Genomic DNA, 18,406 nt, shown 5'->3' with positions numbered 1-18,406 from the left:
ATTCTTTGGAGTGATTTAAAGATTATATACAGTACTTTCTGGATCCGGCCCAAACTGCATCATCTTGATCAAACACATATCAAATTTGACCTCTCAGACATTCTGGCGAACAATGGAGATGTCATTTGAATGCTTTTGAAGGTGGTGCCTGGGTGGCTCAGTTGGTTGAGGGTCCATTTCAGCTCAGGTCATGATCTCACAGTTTTGTTGGTGAGTTCCAGACCCATATCACACTCCGTGCTGACAATGACGAGCCTGCTTGGAATTCTCTCTCTTGAAAGAGAGAGAGAGAGAGAGAGAAAAGGAAGGAGGAAGGAAGGAAGGGAGGGAGGAAAGAAGGAAGGAAGAAAAAGAAAAAATATTTTTAAATGTTCTTAGAGAAGTTAGAGTTAATTTAGATAAGATGGTGATGAAATAGTTGCACTAGGATAGTTAAGTAAAACCATAAAAGATCCTCAAATAAGGGATTGTGGTCTATGGTGGAAAATACTTTTAATTTGTGCTAACAATAAATACTTTTTGGTATGGACTGTTGCTTGCTATTAATGATGTTAGTAGAAGCTTACATAAGACATAGATCTAAACTTGCCTATTTCATTTTTTTAAAACATTTAATGTTTATTTTATTTTTCAGAGAGAGAAAGACAGAGCGTGAGTGGGGTAGGGGGAGAGAGAGGGGCAGACAAAGAAACTGAAGCAGGCTCCTGACTCTGACCATCAGCACAGAGCCCAATGCAGGGCTTGAACACATGAACCATAAGATCATAACCTGGGCTGAAGTCAGATGCTTAACCGACTGAGCTACCCAGGCACCCGCCTATTTCACTTTTTGAATAATTTTAAATGCTTTTTAAATTTTTAGAGAAAATGATTTTTCTAAATAGAAATATACTAAATATGACAAATACAATGAAAATGTAATTCCAATAAATAAACAGAAATTTCAAAGGGAATAAAAATTTGCATAATTATGAACATGTTTGTATACAACCATATATATCTATATATTATATATCTATGTCTGGAATGGTAGATGCAATTTTCTATACATTATGGTCCCCTATGGAGAGAGATTTAAACAAACTAAACTACATATTTTTCTTTCTGTTTTTCTTTATGTCTCAGCATGGAAAAAATTGAAAGAAGCTTTAACACTGTCTGGATATAGATATTGCTGATAGGCTGGTGGAAAAAAATTACAAGTGATAGAATTTATATGACAAAATTAAAATTTTGTAGTATTTTCTCTGATAATAATCATGATTGCAGCCCCATTAAAATGTTTGAACATGATCTGTAAAATTTGTGGTTTCCAAATATAAGCATTGATTTAGACATTTTAATGACAATTCTAGTTGTTACTGCCTCAGCAGAATAAAATTTCTCCAATTCTATCAAAGCAAATTTTTAAAACATCTAATATTAAGGAATCACTTTCTTTGCATGAAAATAGTATTAAGATAAATTTATTAAGAGATCTTTTTTTCTAGAGATGCATACTGACATATTCATGGATAGGACATCTAGGATTTGCTTAAAAATAATTGGATAGAGAGAGTTGGGAGCATGGATAAAATGGGACTGACGCAGCGGTAATAATTGTTCAGGCCAGATGACAGGTCCACTGGAGTTCTTTATGCTCTGTGTCTACATCTGTAAATGTTTTTGCATTTCCATAATAGAATGTTAAACAAAAAATCTAAGAAGTACATTGATTTAGGAAAAATTTTGCTATTAGTGTCAATAGAACTCAAATTATGTGGATTATAACATTATAATTAGGGTTTTCCTGGAAAAAAGTACAAATAAAAATGTAGTCATTTACAACCTATGTACATGTTTATCTTCTTACTCATCCAAACATCATGAGCCCATCAATAGAATGCCCAAATGTATAATAATAATTAAGTCCCGTCATTTTTGCTATTTAGCTGACTTTCAGCCATATAAAAACCATTGCATTATACACTAATTTTTTGTCACAAAAAAGGTATATTTCTCAAGGAAGGTGGATAGAACACATTTATTTAATGTTATTTTGCCTTGATAATTGTTAATGATTTGGACTTATTGTATGTAGCCCTCTATCTGCACTCCTGTCCTGGGAACTCCAAGTGTTAGGGACAGGCATGCTCTCAGAATTTTCATTTTATTCCTTATTTTAACAGCTAAGACTGGCAGTGAATAACTAGAAAAATGCTTTTTTTTTTCAACTTATAATTGTCTTCCTTTATATACTGTAGGAAAATATTGTGGATTTTTGCGTGACATCACAAACAGGGCTCAGATACCTCTCAATGTTCTACCCAAGGCAAGACCCATGTGTATTCATAGTTACATTGACAGTCTGCCCCCTCCACAGAGCAGTGACCAAAACAGTCATCACCTCTTTAGCAAGAATAGATAATATCAAGTTAAAGTCATTTCAGGGAAGACCTTAGGAGTTGTTTGAGACTTTTGAAGTAGATGGTCATCTACATCAAGGATGTACTGTGGAGAGTTCTGTTTATAACTCTGGCCTCTTGTTTAATACAGATATTAGACTTCAGGACAATTTGTGCAGAGAGAAAGTTTAAGATCCCCTATCTTTTATAGGATAGAGACATTTAGCTTCATATTTTCTTAGCTTTCAATTCCCAAAGAGGCAATGTAAAGGAGTGAAGGGGGTTAAGATAATTATCTGGATAACAACTAGTCCATATAACCAACTAACAACTAGTTTGTTTTGTCCAAGTTATTCATATATTCCCACCCAAAAGTCCTGTATCTGAATTAGCTGTGTGATTGCTCCAATCTCCACATGCAGCAATATCTGACTCAAAAAAAACTTGTTATCTCCAGTGAAATACATTCACACCACATCTCTGCAAGTCTAAGACACTTTTGATTGTAGGATTGACCAGATGTAGTAAGCACTTTTTTAGGAGATAAAAGAAAGAGACTGTAAACTTAATTCTAATCTTTTAAACACCAAAATGGGGGAGGGGGAGGTAGAATGTCTTAGAATTGAGAAAACACTAATATATGATTTTTTGAAGTGTACTTTAGAATAAAAAGTTATTATAACTCTTACAGGGAGTGATGGAAGTCAGAGAAAGGTGTACATGTGAGTCAGCATGGTGGCCCTCTTCTCTGGTCAGAAAGGCACAGGACGAGAGCATGAGGACAGAAGGACAGACACCAACAGTGGGGAGAAGGGGGCTTGAACACAGTTATGGGTCATGCGGGAATGGTGCATAAAGACACATTATATCACATTGGGAAATTTGCCTGTAGCTGGCTCTGCCTCCAAATAATCCCAAGTAACCAGAAACCTACAAGAAGTTATCAAAGTAAGCCCTCAGTTCTGTAACTTCTTCTCTTATCAAAACCTAACCACCAGGCAAAGCACAAGACCTCTCAGCTAGCCTGCTTGAGAAGCAGGGCTGGGTGTTCTACCTCCTGGAACATTAAAAATTACACTGAATCTCATTTTAGTGTAATGTTAAAATATTTTTAAGTCCATAAGCTAAGAAATGTTTTGAGACTAAATACCAGAGGGTATAGTCATTAGGTGTTACTGTGTTTACCCAATAATTGGTTCCTTTCCTATAATGGATGAATCTCTGTTTCAAAATGGAAAAATAAATTAAACAGTAAACAAATTCCCTACATAAAGGTCATATGAGCTCTTTGTAACCAGAATGAGGTATTTCAGTAAGTTTACTGAGCACCTGGTATTTTGTTCAGGTGGCTTGCTTCATTCTGCAAATGCCAATAACTAGTGTTTATAAGTTTGAACTATTATAATGGTCACTTTCACGTAATAATCGCATCCTTATTCTCTGGAAAAAAACAACATAAAAATTGTGAATGCTATGTGACTAAATAGGGAAAATCAATATACTTTAACAGTTTGGGAATAGGAACAGTGTTTGAAGGTAGAGAATAGAAAAGAAAAAGGCATTCAGCATTTTCTTAAAAATTTTGATTCTGCTGTCACCACTTCCATCGTCTAAGTGGGTACAAAGTACCACAAACCATCTTTCTGGCTCTGCATTCCTTATTCCCAACTCCTTTCTAGGTAGAGAGAACACTTTGCTTTTTATGTGTCCTTCTATTTCTTAAGTCCTTGGGAAGAGGAGATCAGATAGTTACTGAAGGAATTGCCTCCTCATTTCATTGAACTCCTACTATGTGCCAGACACTGTGCTGAACATCATGGAAAGCAAGATGACTAAGATAAATCCCTGCTCTTCAGAAGGGGAGGGCAGCCCTCAGGGACTGGGATCACACAGGTAAATCTCTAAGCTCCCAGGCATTGATTACAGGTGGGGAGCACCAAACAGGATTACCTAAATCAAATCAGCCTGTGCTGTGTGTCTGGGGATGGGAGGTGGGCCAGTGGTGTACCAGAAGGCCTTCCTGGGGAGAAAAGAGACAATTTAAAGTCTTAACCAATGAGTAGAAAATATCCAGATGAAATGCAGCAAAGGAATGTGGAAGAGCCTTCTTGGCAGAAGGGACAGAAATAAAATTGGCAGAAATCAGTGAGTCATTAGATGGGGGCTGGGTCAAAGAGAGAGGAATCATAGATGGGCAGGTTGTGGCGGCAAAGGCACAGGCAGAGCAGGCAAAGTTGGGTTTTAATGAGGTCTTTCTTTGGTCAATTCTGCTTTGGGGTAACCCCTTTTGTCCTGGCCCAGGTCATGGCTTATAACCTGGCACGAGTAAAGAATAGACCAGTGACTGATCTTACCCTCTGGATTTAGCTTTTTGGCAAGTACCATCTTTCTAGCTTCCTCCTTACCCTCCATCTCTGACATTCATTCTTGTTAAACCTCTTCACTCAGTGCCTTTTGCTGCTTCTTTGGCTGGTGTTCCAGATGCCTAATAGCCAGTTAAATTAAACTTACCTTCATAGTTATTGATCTCTCTTTGCTAGAAAAAAATACACTTACTCAAAATAACAGCTTAGTGGGTTTTTTTTTTAATGATTTCCAAAGAAATAGCCAAGAGCCAAGGGCTAAGGGCCAAGAAAGCTAATAATAGTGATAATAGCTACAAAAATGGACTTTTATTCCTTGTCTCCTTAGCTTCTTAGCTCTGCTTTCTCACCCCCACCAAGTCTCTCGGTTTTTATTTGAGGAATCCACCTCTCCCCATGCAACCCATGTGCTTCCAGGGAAGATGACCCACAGCCTGGTTAGCTTAAACCAACCACCACATTCCATCTTCCCATGCACAACTTTTGGTTCCAGAGCAGGCTTGTGATTTAAGCACCTGAACATCAGGATATTTGCTAGGATGCTGGGGCCGAGTCATTCTGCCCCGATGTGGAAGAGGGAACATGTACTTTTTGGAGCTGTAGGCAGCCATCCTGTGATCGTGAGAGTTGTTGGCTTGAGGATAAAGCTGGCAATGCAGAACGCAAAGTGGAGAGATGGAAAGAAACTGGACTCTTAGTGACTAAAGACGTAAACAATCCTTAGTGAAATAAATTAATCCAAAAGCCTGCCATACCGCTAGACTTTTCAGTTTCATGAACCAGTACATTCCCTTGTTTAAACCATCTTGAGTTGTGGTTTCTTCTTTTTTGGTATTTGCAACATAAAATATTCTATGCCATACAGTTCTTATTTGTTGAGAGCCTACGATGTGCCAGGCATTGTAATGTGTGTTCTACAGACTAATTTTTACAACCATAGTTTTTCTTTTTCTTTACAAGTGTGGTAAAATACACCTAACATAAAATTTCCCATTTTCACCTTTTTTAAATGTGCATTTCAGTGACACAATGCTATACAGCCATTACTGCTATTTCCAATCATAATCATATTTTGAGGTGGAGATTCCTATCTTCATTTTACCAAAAAGAAAAATGATCATCAGGGAGATACATTGCCCAAATCAGATCACAGTTAGTGGGATAGTCAGGATTTAAATCCAAGTCTGTGTGACTGCAAAGCCTAGATTTTCTTTCTATTTCATTATGGTGCCAAATGAAATTATCAAGCAAAAAAACAGGAAGTCTTGGTTGAATTATCAGCTCAGAGTCTACAGCATAAAGATTAGGATCTTGGGAGGTGCAGGTCCAAAAAAACAGGATACAAAGTAAGGAACAAAAAGTGATCAGAATCCAAACCATCAAAGTTTGGACACTAGAAGTAGAAATCAAGGGAACAGAGAAAACTGTTCCGGTTCAAGAAGTAAGGTTAGAAAGGGGGCTCATCGGTGGCCCCTTGAAGAATATCTGGTTGTATTTGCTCACCCAACCCTGGTTTATAGGTGAAAAATTCTTGCCTTGCTCCTTATTTCCCAAAGGATATTGACCTGAAAATTAATAACAGATTATACTTTGAGACAAAAAAATACCCTCAGTGCTATGCTAAGCACTCATTAAAATAAGTCATATAATAAGGTTGATCTGTATCAAAAAGGAGACACATCCTGTGGTGGGGCCTGGTCCTTTAAATAAGGTCTGTAATGACTGGAGAGCTCTCTTACCTTCTTGTTAGGACAAGCTGGATTCCAAGTAGGGTTTCCTTAAAAAAAAAAAAAAAATTACAAGCTTCTATGCTAAAAGCTGTCCACCTTTGATGAGTATCTCTTAATTGTTTACTTTTTAACTAAGAGTTTTTAACTAGGGCTATTAGAACTTCAGGGTGTTTAATCTGTTGATCTGTTTGTTTTCAAAAGTCTAACTCCTTTCATTTGTGATCCTAGGTAAGTAGTAGCTTGGAGGGTTTTACTTATACAAAAAGATCAGTTCCTTAATTTTCAATTTCCGTAAGTGTAAATTTTTGCAGTGTCAGAGGCTCCCTTGAAGTGGGGGAGGGGAAGTTATGAGAATGGATTGAGTAAGACTCCCCATTGTTCTCACACCCCAAAACGTGGACCTTCACACCAAGGCCCCTTCTCCAGTTGCGTAGTGAACAAAAATACCAACATTTTCTCAGCAATTATATTTTATTTTTTTGAATTAATAATAGATATGTTTATTAAATGATAATTTGAGACAAAACACAATCTTGGTTAGAAGCTAAACTTTAAAATCCACTTGGAGTCATAAAATTAATCCATCCATGTGGAATTCATTTAAAAATTTTTTGTGCATCCAGTTTTAACCAATTATCTGTTGAAATATCTTTTTTAAAATTTACACTCAAGTTAGTTAGCATGTAGTGCAACAATGACTTCAGGAGTAGATTCCTTCATGCCCCTTACCCCTTTAGCCCATCCCCCCTCCTACAGCCCCTCCAGTAACCCTCTGTTTGTTCTCCATATTTAAGAGTCTTTTATGTTTTGTCCACTCCCTGTTTTTTGTATTATTTTTGCTTACCTTCCCTTATGTCCATCTGTTTTGTATCTTAAAGTCCTCATATGAGTGAAGTCATATGATATTTGTCTTTCTCTGACTAATTTCGCTTAGCATAATACCCTCCAGTTCCATCCACATAGTTGCTAATGGCAAGATTTCATTCTTTGTGATTGCCGACTAATATTCCATTGTGTGTGTGTGTGTGTGTGTATACACACCACATCTTCCTTATCCATTCATCCATCAATGGACATTTGGGCTCTTTCCATGCTTTGGCTATTGTTGATAGTACTGCTATAAACATTGGGGTGCCCCTTTGAAACATATAAGCAATTATTTTATATATAAACTTAAATGCTGACCTTAATGATTCACTGTATACTGAATAGAAATGTGACAGGGGAAGGAGCTTCATAAAGCCAATGTCATCTGACACAGTTGACACTTGTATGAGGCTTACCACCTTTCTCTCTCTAAAGCAGCATTTAGAGTGAATGTCCATCATATGTGTGGTTAGTCTGTTTGGCAATATAGTGTTTTGGAAAATAAAACATAGAAAACTGATTTTTTTCTTTAAAATAAAAGTTTGTGTATGTTTTTAATAGGCTTTATTTCTTTAGAGCAGTTTTAGGTTCACAGGAAAATTAGCAGGAAGTCGGATATTTCCCACATACTCCCTGCCACACACGTGCATAACCTGCCCCACCAGAGTAGTGGTACATTTATTACAATTGATGGACCTACAATGGCATATTATAATCATATTATAAAGTTCATGGTTTACATTAGGTTCACTCTTGCCATTGTCCATTCTATGGGTTTAGACAAACTGATAATGACATGAATCCATCATTATAGTATCATACAGAGTAGTTTTATTCTCCAAAAAGTCCTCTGCACTCTGCCTGTCATACCATCCCTCCTCCCTTAACCTCTGGCAACCATTGGCCTTGTTTCTGTCTCCATAGTTTTGCCATTTCCTGAATGTCATATAGTTGGACTCATACAGTATGTAGCCTTTCCGGATTTTTTCACTTAGTATATGCACTTAAGTTTCTTTCATGGCTTGATCATTTCTTTTTAGTGCTGAATAGTATTCCATTGTCTGAATGTACCAGAGTTTATTTATCCTTTTATCTACTGAAAGAAAGACAAAACTTACATAGAGAGGTATGAATAACTGAGCATAAGTTCACCTAGCTGACTAGATGCCAGGATGAGGTTGGCCTGCCAGATCCACTGAGTGGGGAACCGAAAGGTGAGAGGAGGACAATTAGGCCTACTTAACAGAGATAGCCTCTCTCTACCATGCCACCCTCATTCCCCTGGAGAGAATACACTGCTTTTTAAGTTTTGGCAATTATAAATAAAGCTACTATAAACATCTGTGTGCAGGTTTTTGTGTGGACAGAAGTTTTCACCTCCTTTGGGTAAATACCAACAAGTGTGAGATTGCTGCATCTTATGGTAAGAGTATGTTTTATTTTGGGGCACCTGGGTGGCTCAGTCGGTTAAGCCTCTGACTTCGGCTCAGGTCAGATCTCACATTCGTGGGTTGGAGCCCCGTGTCAGGCTCTGTACAGACCGTTCAGAGCCTGGAGCCTGCTTCTGGTTCTGTGTCTCCTTCTCTCTCTGCCCCTCCCCCTCTCATGCTCTGTCTCTCTCTGTATCAAAAAACTAAATAAAACATTAAAAAAAAAAAGAGTATGTTTTATTTTGTAAGAAACCACCAGATGTTTTTCTGAAGTTACTGCACCATTTTGCATTCCCACAGGCAATGTACAGGAGTTCCTGTGGCTGTTCACCTCACCGGCATTTGGTGTGGTCAGCTCTCTGGATTTTAGCCATTCTATTAGGTATACAGTGAGTCTCCTTATCTTTTCAGTTTTTACCCTTGTCCTCTCCACCTTAACCGCTCCTTGCAATAGCCTGTCTTTTCAAAAGGAACCATGGAATCTGAGGGCTGTGTAGTAGGTGGCACAAACAAAGCATCATTAGATAAATGATAGAGCAGAAGGCTGAGAAAGGACTGGCTCAAGTCATATGGGAACCCTGGGGAGAGGAGTCATCTGGCTCACTTTCAAACCAATATTCCTTAAATAGCTGAGGGCAGAGAGAAATTCATTTTCTATTAATATAAAATGTATAGCTCTTTATGGTTAAAATAAAGAAGTTATTACATGCATTGAATATAACAATATTTTGACTTATTTGGAATTGTCTTTCATTTCACATTTTTAACTCATTTATAACTTGAAGACCAGTAGTTTATTCACCCAGCATAGATGTAAATTACAGCTACAAAATCTTGCTCAAAATATATTTATAAATTCTCTTGTTTTCTTCCAGTTTATATGTCACAAAAACAGTTCTAACTTTTCTGAAGGTCTTGTTCGTTTTTCATTTTTCTTTTGGGAATTTCTGAGCTAGGCAACATCTTGTAAGACACATTCGTAGCTTTAAAATGTAGAAAATAACCATCTGTCCCCCACAACAGTATTAAAAATTGGTGGTAGAATTCCAAACTCAAATGCTACCTCCACCTCTTATATTGACCAGCTTCTCTGAGGGAACACACATGCCTGTGTCTGTGCCCCAGTGAGAACCCCAGTGCCATTTTATTAGTAAGCAGCCAAATGCCCAAGCTTAATGCTTGGATCAAGGCTGGGTAGAGGCCAGAAGGTCTAAGTGAGGTCTCTTGCTCTTCCAACTTCAAGTCTAAGTCCTGTGACCCCTTTAAGAATGCCAGAAGAGAGAAGAGTAGGAGTGAGAATAAGAACGGGACATATGGAGAAGTACGAATAGCTGACTCCAAGTCCACCTATCCGACCAGGTGCCAGGATGAGGTTGGCCTGCCAGAGCCACAGAGTTGAGAACAGAAAGGGGAGAGGAGGACAAGTAGGGCCCCTCACCTGACAGGTATCACCCATCGCTACATGCTGCCCACTTCCCTCCCCCCGAGAGAGTATGTGCAGAGCAGCCTGCTGCTCCTAGGGGTAGGAAATTAAAAGCAGGCATTAGGCTTGTAAGAAAGGAAAGCGTCTTTCAATGTCATGATCCTTCCCTCTGGTTAAGTGCCCTCAGAGTCTCTGACCAGGCTAGTCACTTTTTCCATGTGGAGGATCTAATAAGAGGGTACACAGAGGCAGAAGCTTGAGTGGAAAGGTCTTCCTTCATAAGCTCTGACAGAAGATCTCAACCACCCCCCACCATTATTTATTTATTTATTTATTTCATCTTTCGCAACTGGGCTTAACAAGCAAACTTTGTTCAGCTAAGGTTGTCTACCTAAGAGAGATTAGCAGCTCCCTTGGAGCATTAGCAGTCGTTACCACTGCTCCTTGCTTCCTGGGACCACTGAGATGCACGGTGAAGCTTAAGCTGGTCCTTCTAAGCGTTTGGGTAATGGGTCATAATAGGTCATTAATCAATTTAACTTCAAGGCCGCGCTGCACCCTTGGCCAAATATTCACTTCCTAGTTTATTTCCCATCTCAAATCATACCTAGTCATACTGTCCAAAACTGGTCAACAGAGAATATTACTTTCAAAAGTCCAAATAAAACAACAAAGAGTGGTTGAAAATGGAACAATGACAATAATAGAGAAATCCAAGTCCAAAATGAATTCCTATTTCTACCATAAACTGAACTCAAAGATCTTCCGAATCCAATTACTCTTCTCCCTGGTTTCCTGATCCTTTCAGAAAGTCCCTGTCAGAGGATTCTTCCTCAAGTGCCTTGGGGTTTGGGTTCCTTCAGCCTTCACTGCACCCTGAGCCTTCTTCCATTACAATGGGTGTAGTGCCTTAGGCACCTTCAAAATGAAGTAACTCACCCATATCTCTTGAGTCTCATAAATGTAGAAGCAAATGTGACTTCTGTAAGTTGCAGCATTTTGCAAACAAAATGATGTCCCTAGGATCCAGTGAACAGACAGCCCCTAGTAGCCATTGCCTACCAGGTATTACAGCAGACTGAGTGCTACCTGGGGGAAGGGGAATAATGCACGGGAAACAAAGGATGAAGAGAAAACATCTTTTTGGTTTCTGCCTTGCCAGGAGGCCTATTAGAATATGTCAGTTTTCCAACTGCTACATGTGAATTTAAGTCAGTTAGGATAAACTTCCAAATAAGAGGTTAACTGTGACATAGGATGTCTTAGTTGCTTTTAATAGGGACATAGCTCATTTCCTATACAACATCTTCCTCTTTTTCCTCAAAAGGAAAAAAGGTCATGATCTTGTAGTTCATGAATTCGAGCCCCACATTGTGCTTGAGGTTGTCAGCCTGTCAGTGCAGACCCCACTTCGGATCCTCTGCCCCACTCTCTCTGCCCCTCTCCTGCTTGTGCTCTCTCAAAAATAAATGAATATTAAAAAAATAAAATGGGTGTAGAGCCCAATTAAGTACAAAGAGAAATGAGGAGGTTTTTAGCGGTAGCATCTCTGATGTCTAGATCGTACCCAAATCTTCCTTCTTTCTCTTGACATCCTTCCCATATTTTGAACACTTCTATTTCCATTTCCCTTCTGAGTCTGGTGTTTTTAGCCCCAAAGACCAGTGTTAAATTGAGCTGGGCCTCTGTCAAGTGGCATAGCTTCCATCTCCACATGTGAACACAGCACCCCACATTTATAATAGGCAACCTGGGGCACCTGGGTGGCTCAGTTGGTTGAATGTCCAACTTCAGCTCAGGTCATGATCTCCTGGTTTGTGGATTCAGGCCCTGCATCAGGCTCTGTGCAGACAGTTTAGAACCTGGACCCTGCTCTGGATTCTGTGCTCCCCTCTTTTTCTGCTCCTTCCCTGCTCATGTGCTCACTTGCACGTCTCTCTCAAAAATCAATAAACATTAAAAGTAGTATAATAATAGGCAACCCTGTAGTCCATGCTTGTAGCCTTGCAGCTGCTCTTCTCTGCATTTGTCTGCTCCAGATCCAAAGCCTCTGAAACTTCATGACACAGCCGCTGCCACTGTTTCCTGCTCTAGAACTCCTTAGGTTTATTAACCTTGTTTGCAAGATCTGCTTTCCTGAAATGAATCTTAGCTGGATTATCACTCTCAATAGATTCCTGAATCTGAAGCTTCTATGGCTGCTTCCAAAAGTGATAATCTTAGGATCGCGGAGGAGCCTAATTTGTCCTCTGACATGTCCTCCTCCCCTAAACTCCACTTCCTTTAGCTTTCAGATTCTCCAGTCCTTGAGTAACTTCTACTACTTCGTGTATTGCTTTCTACCACTTCTTTCTCCCTTCCTGTTCCATGTCTTTCTATCATCCCTACTCTTTTCAAGGAGGCCCAAATGAGTTTGTAAATTTTAATCTGGTACTTAAATGCATGCAATTCTTCCATGAACACAGATAAACCTCTAACTCCTGTCTCCTTTCTAGGCCTGTGCATCCATTTTCTGACCTAATCCTTAGACACCCTCTTAAGAGGCTCCCACACTGAAAAGATGCCAGATGAATCTGCCACAAGATCCTTGGTCAAGTACTGCCTGAGTGGAGAAATCCTGCAGGGAGGTCTCCCCTCAGTCCATGCCTCATCGCCTGCTGTCCTTCTGCCTGACCCTCCCCGTTGGTGTTGTCTTGCATGTGCCTTGTAAAAACTGTACTATTCATTTTCTAGGCATACTTATAACAAGAGCCCTGCTTCAAAACATTACCTATAATGTCCGTGTGGTTTTGAAAATCACCGAGTATGGCCTGACACAATACCAATACCAGCGGCAATAACAACAATGGTTAACAGTTTACTGAGCCCCTTCTGTGCATCAAGCACTGTCCTAAGCATTTTATAGGTATTAATTTACTTAATCCTCATAATAATCCCATGAAATAAGGACTACTGTCACTCCCATTCCATAGATGCAGAAACTAAAGCACAAAAAGGGTAAGTGATTTGCCCAAGTCCAGAGCTCCCTATTAGTCTGCCACTCTGACATCTACCCCCACGTTGGTCACCTACCAGTTCTTCCATAATATAACACACTTCTATCACTTGGCCTCATCTTCTTTCAATGCTTGAAAATTGGGTTCTGCATTTAAAAAGCAAAAATAAAGATTTACAACTTTCTATCACAGCCCATCCTAAATGTTGAACATAATTAACTTTTTAAAGAGTACTATGTCTCTATTATTCCACAAGGAAGGGTATTAAAGTTTGAATCTATAATTCTTTAAAGATAACCTCTATTACGAGTATCATTGGAGTGCGTGCTTACCAGGTTTTCCCACATACACATTAAATTTAAATCCTTAGTTCCAAGTTAATTTTCAGTGCCTAACTGATAAAATATTATCTGAGCATGTACTAAAGAATGAATTTCTGCAGCTTAGTGAGATAAGTCATTCATACTCTAACAAGGATATTTTAAACAGCTAGTTATTCCTTCAGGAAAACCACATTCAGATCAAACTAATTTCCTAAATGACATAAAAGGAGTGAGCAGCGCTGAGGTGTCTTATGTAACTCACTGAGTGCTGATGGCTTGGGACTAGATGATGGAATGACAGAGGAAAGGGAGGCTGAATCTTTGACATGCTAAAAACCACAGTAAATATCACCTGCCAGGTATTCAAACGATTAAAGGGCTTATTCCTATTGTGATAGGTTTTATAAACAAATAATTTTACATACACTATCCTGTTAAGCACCAGTAATTAGTTGAGAAAAACAAACACAAATGTACTTGAAGAGAGAGCAAACCCTGAGGGAATTTAACCCTCTGAAATTATGCTAAGTGTCTACTGAAATCATCCTGGGAGACTCCTATCCTAAATAAAACCCTGTCTTAAGTTTTCTCCTGTTTTCTGTCACACATAATATCATAGCAAATTGACAGGAGTTTTTCTGACACAGATGGACCTGGCAATGGATAACACTATCTGGAATATTTGGGGTTTTCATGGAGGAATTGGGTCTATAAAAACCTGTGAATGGAATGGGCACTGTGCTGGCAGACAGTAACTTTGCCACTAAGTAGTTACAGGATATTTTTGGTCACCTTACCTCTTTGAACTTTAGTTTCCCAGTCTGTCAAATACAGAAATGAAAATTACATGATCTCCAAGGCCCATTCTAACAACTCCCAAGTTCTACAATTTTAAGATGCCTTTGAACACTTTTGCCTGAAGAAGATTCTAACATTGAATCCCATAAGAGAGACTAAAAATGTATGGGAACCAGTGATCTGGGGATAGGATAATATTTTTTGTTATCTCCAAATAGATGTTCCATTACTGTTAAACTAGTTTGTCTCTTGCACTCCATCAGCCATTATGGCTCCAAGGAAGGGAACAGAGCAGATACCATCACAAGAATGAAGAGGATACGGTACACAGGAAAGCTCCTGACATTTAAGGAGTAAAATTCCCCTCTCTTGATGGAGAGAAGACAGGGGTACAAGGGAGAGGTAATCAGACCCACCATGCTTACCTTTCATCCCTTCTCAGGATGGAAACTATGATTGGTGGTATATAGTTGAAGGTATGGAGTTCATATAGATTTGGGGAGATCCAAGTAAACCAGGGATAGTGGATTGCTTCCCTGAGCAGGCCTGTGAGAGGCTAAGACCTCTAGAAACTCAGCTTTCAGCTTGATGACATTCAATATGATGCAGGGAGAATAATGCAACATTGGTGGTGGGAGATGGCTCAATATATAAACCTGAAGCAAGGTTCCTGGCTCATCACGGCCTACATGTGGTATTCAAAGAATCCAGAAGTTCCCATTTATCTCAGTGAGAAGAGAGAGTGGCATTGTCAGAATCAATGGACCTGCAGGGACCTGGGGTTAGTCGGTACATGAACCTCAGTACCAAATGGTTCATGAATGTACTTCAGTGAAGATATCAGCATGATATCTCAAAAAACTAGAAATGACCAATTTTACCTCTATCAGTCCTGCTTTCAGACCATAGCAGCCACTCCATACCAGTGGATAACAAAGGACCGGCATGCATGGCTTCCCTGATGCCATGTAGGCCTTCCCACCCCTCACAGCTGCTACCAACCCACTAGTCACTGTGTAAATTAGAAAAAGACATTCCCTTTCTCAAGACACGTTACTTCCACCTATCAGAAAATTGTCACAGTATACTGGTTTTGTTAGAATAAGTCATCTTACTGCCACATGCCAGAGAACTGTCGTAATAAATTTAGAAATCTAGGATGCCAAAAAAGTGAAAGACATTCCATCTATACCTTTGGCCCTCATACATATTTTGGAATGAGTGTGGGGTGGGGAAATAAATCTCAAAGACAGATAATTTTTATTAAAAAAGTGGGGGGGCACCTGGGTGGCTCAGTTGGTTGAGCATCCAACTCTGGATTTCGAGCCCTGCATGAGGCTCTGCACTGAGCATGGAGACTGCTTAAGATTCTCTCTCTCTCTCTCTCTCTCTCTCTCTCTCTCTCTCTCCCCCTCTCCCCCCCGCATTTTCTATCTCAGATTAAGAAAAAAACCCCACAAAAGATATAATGTGGTAACGTGGGGACTCAAAAAGTCTAATATTACAGAAAATAAACAAGCTACAATTTCTTAGTACATCTGAATTAAGTAAATGTAAGTAAATCTTCGACTCTGCCATGCCAAATTACAAACTCTTTATGCACAAGATTTTGCCTTTTATTTTTATTTTTGGTATTTCCCATAGCACCTTACAAAGTAATGCAGGAAGGACAGAAGGAACCAATAAGTGCTTGTTAAATAAAAAAGTAAATTTTTAGAAAAGTCAGAATTATGGATCCACTTATATGTATAATAGTAAATAATTTTCCTTCCCTCATCCCTATATTTATTTGAACCAAATGTAAAATTTTGCCCATTGGCACCTAGCTAACAATCATAAAAGCCTTGGGTTCTTCTGTTGTTTTCTAACAGCCCTCTCCTCCAATATTTTTTGGAGAAGGAAATTTAGATTTAAATTTCAACATTTTCAGGACCGAAGAGAAATCATCTCAAAATTGCAGGATTTTTAAAAATTGAAAACGGGATTATGTAGTCCAAAAGAAGTTCTTATTAAGGTGAGGGACCCTCATTATTTAGAAAGGTAATTTGCCAAAGTCACAGAATTAAATCGGGGACTCCAACACCCTGCACAGTATTGGCTCATCTCTTCTTGCCCCACTCTCCACTCCCTCCCTCCCCAAGTACATACTTTTCTTCCTCTCAGCCTTACTTTATCACCCTCTGTAACCACTTAATTACCTATCTCAAACCTAGACAGCAACTGATCAAACTCAAATAAGAGAGAAATCACCCAAAGGTCTGCAAACCAGAGAATCAGGTAAACTGCCAATTTTACCACATCCATAAAATGATAACAGAAAAGGAGAGCGGAGAGAATTGAGGACACTTTTTCTGTCATCACAACAAAAGCTGGGGAATAAAAACGCGCTTTCCTTGGGGACAGATTATGCTGAGGGGACCAGATACAGCTACCAAAGATAATTCCTCTTGAGGTTTTTTTTCCCTTTGAGTTTGTGGGATCTAAAAAAAAAAAAAAAGTTAAATGACATAATGACATAAACAATGATAATAACCTCAGCACATTTACTTCTCTCCTTTTTCTCATATACTATTTTCTTGAACATAGATCACGATTCCAAAAAATACATTGACCAAGGTCTGTTGCCTGTTTACTAAAACCTCTTCAAGACTTCGGTGACTCCTCTTAGACTACGATGATTAGCAAACTATTCCAAACTTCGGTTACAGGCTGAAGGCTCAGTAAATTGGATTTCAAAGGTTTGCAAATACCCTCAGCTGGGCTAAAGGGCACAGAATCTCTAGCGCTCCCTACAGCTCACAGTTTGAACCAATCTACCACAGAAAACGCGAGTTACCAAGGATCGGCTCCCTAGCTCCACTTTTTTTTTTCTTCTGCTTAAAAAATTGGGTAAAGGTAGTGGTGGGGCTGGGGGAGGACTAAAAAGGCGAACCGAAGGATTAATCACTTCTCCCCATTACATCAGCAGCCCCCGCCCTTTCCTCCGAGCACCTCCTCTCCTAGAATCGTCGCTACGCACTAGCGCTCTCTTCGCCCACCCCCCTCTCTATTATATGCCCTGATACCTCCCCATTATCACCCGCCCCACCACACTCCCCTTCCCTCCTTCCCCCTCCTTGGCAAGGCAGGGAGGAAACCCGAGAGAGGAAACAGGGCGTTGAAGGAAGGGACTTCGCCATAAGAGCAGAGACCCCATTGGCTCGAAGGTTGTATGGGCGCCCTCCATTGGCTGCTCGGCCTAAAACCCCGCCCCCTCTGCTTCCCCGCCCATTCACCCCTCCCCCCGCCGCCCCGAGGCCCTCCCCCGCGCCCCTGGCCAGCCCCGCGGCGGGGAGGGACCCACTGGGCGAGTGGAGGCTCCGGCGGTGTCAATGGCTCCTCCTGCCACGGAGCAGCAGCAGAAGCAGCGGCGACGGGGTTGAGGAGGAGGAGGAGGAGGAGGAGGAGGAGGAAAGGCTCCTTTAAGGAGGAGGAACGACGACGCCTCTTTTTCCCTCTCTCCTCCCTTCACACTCATTTCCCCTTCGCCGAGGAGAGAAGGGGGGGAGGAGAGAGAAGAGGCCGAAATAAGAAAAAATTCCTCACAGAAATCTCTTTCAGGGGGTGTGGGGGGAGGAAGAGGAAAAAAAAAAGAGCTGGGCGCCCCCTGCTCCCTCCCTCCCTTCTCTCCCTCTCTTCTCCTCCTTCTCCCTTCCTCGCCCGCCCGCCCACTCCCCCCGCCGCCTGAGACGCCGCTCGGGAGTCGGCGGGACCGGAGTCTGTCTCTTCACCCGCCGACGCCGCGCTTCGCCTCGGGATCCCCAGGCGGGCGAACGCCCTTTCTTTCTTTCTCTTGCTCTGCCCGTCTTTCTGTCTCGTCCCTCGCGGCCGCCCCGCCCGGCGGCCTCGGCCTTCCCCGTGCGTCAGGCCCTCCCGCCCGGCCTCGCTCGGTCTCTGTCTGTCTCCGCCGGCCTTTCTCTTGACTCGGGGTCTCGCTCGCCCCCTCCGCCCTTCCCATCTCCCCTTCCCCTCGCCCCCTTTCCTTCCTTCCCCTCCCCACCCCCTTCTCCTGCCCCGAAGCTCGCAGTGCGTGTGTGTGTGTGTGTGTCCCTC

General features: G+C 40.8%; 1 long non-coding RNA gene across 1 annotated transcript in view; it reads right to left on the bottom strand.

Moving 5' to 3' along the window:
- LOC115289800 overlaps positions 1-6,687 on the bottom strand; it is a 48,185-nt gene extending 41,498 nt beyond the window's left edge. The window contains exon 1 of the long non-coding RNA XR_003907812.1: positions 6,487-6,687. This is a non-coding gene — a long non-coding RNA (uncharacterized LOC115289800). The remainder of the gene's footprint in view (positions 1-6,486) is intronic.
- Positions 6,688-18,406: the final 11,719 nt, after the last annotated feature.

Source organism: Suricata suricatta, chromosome 4 (genome assembly GCF_006229205.1).
Source record: "Suricata suricatta isolate VVHF042 chromosome 4, meerkat_22Aug2017_6uvM2_HiC, whole genome shotgun sequence".
NCBI lineage: Eukaryota > Metazoa > Chordata > Mammalia > Carnivora > Herpestidae > Suricata > Suricata suricatta.
The sequence above is the reverse complement of the archived record's forward strand: the minus strand, read 5'-3'. Positions and strand labels throughout refer to the sequence as shown.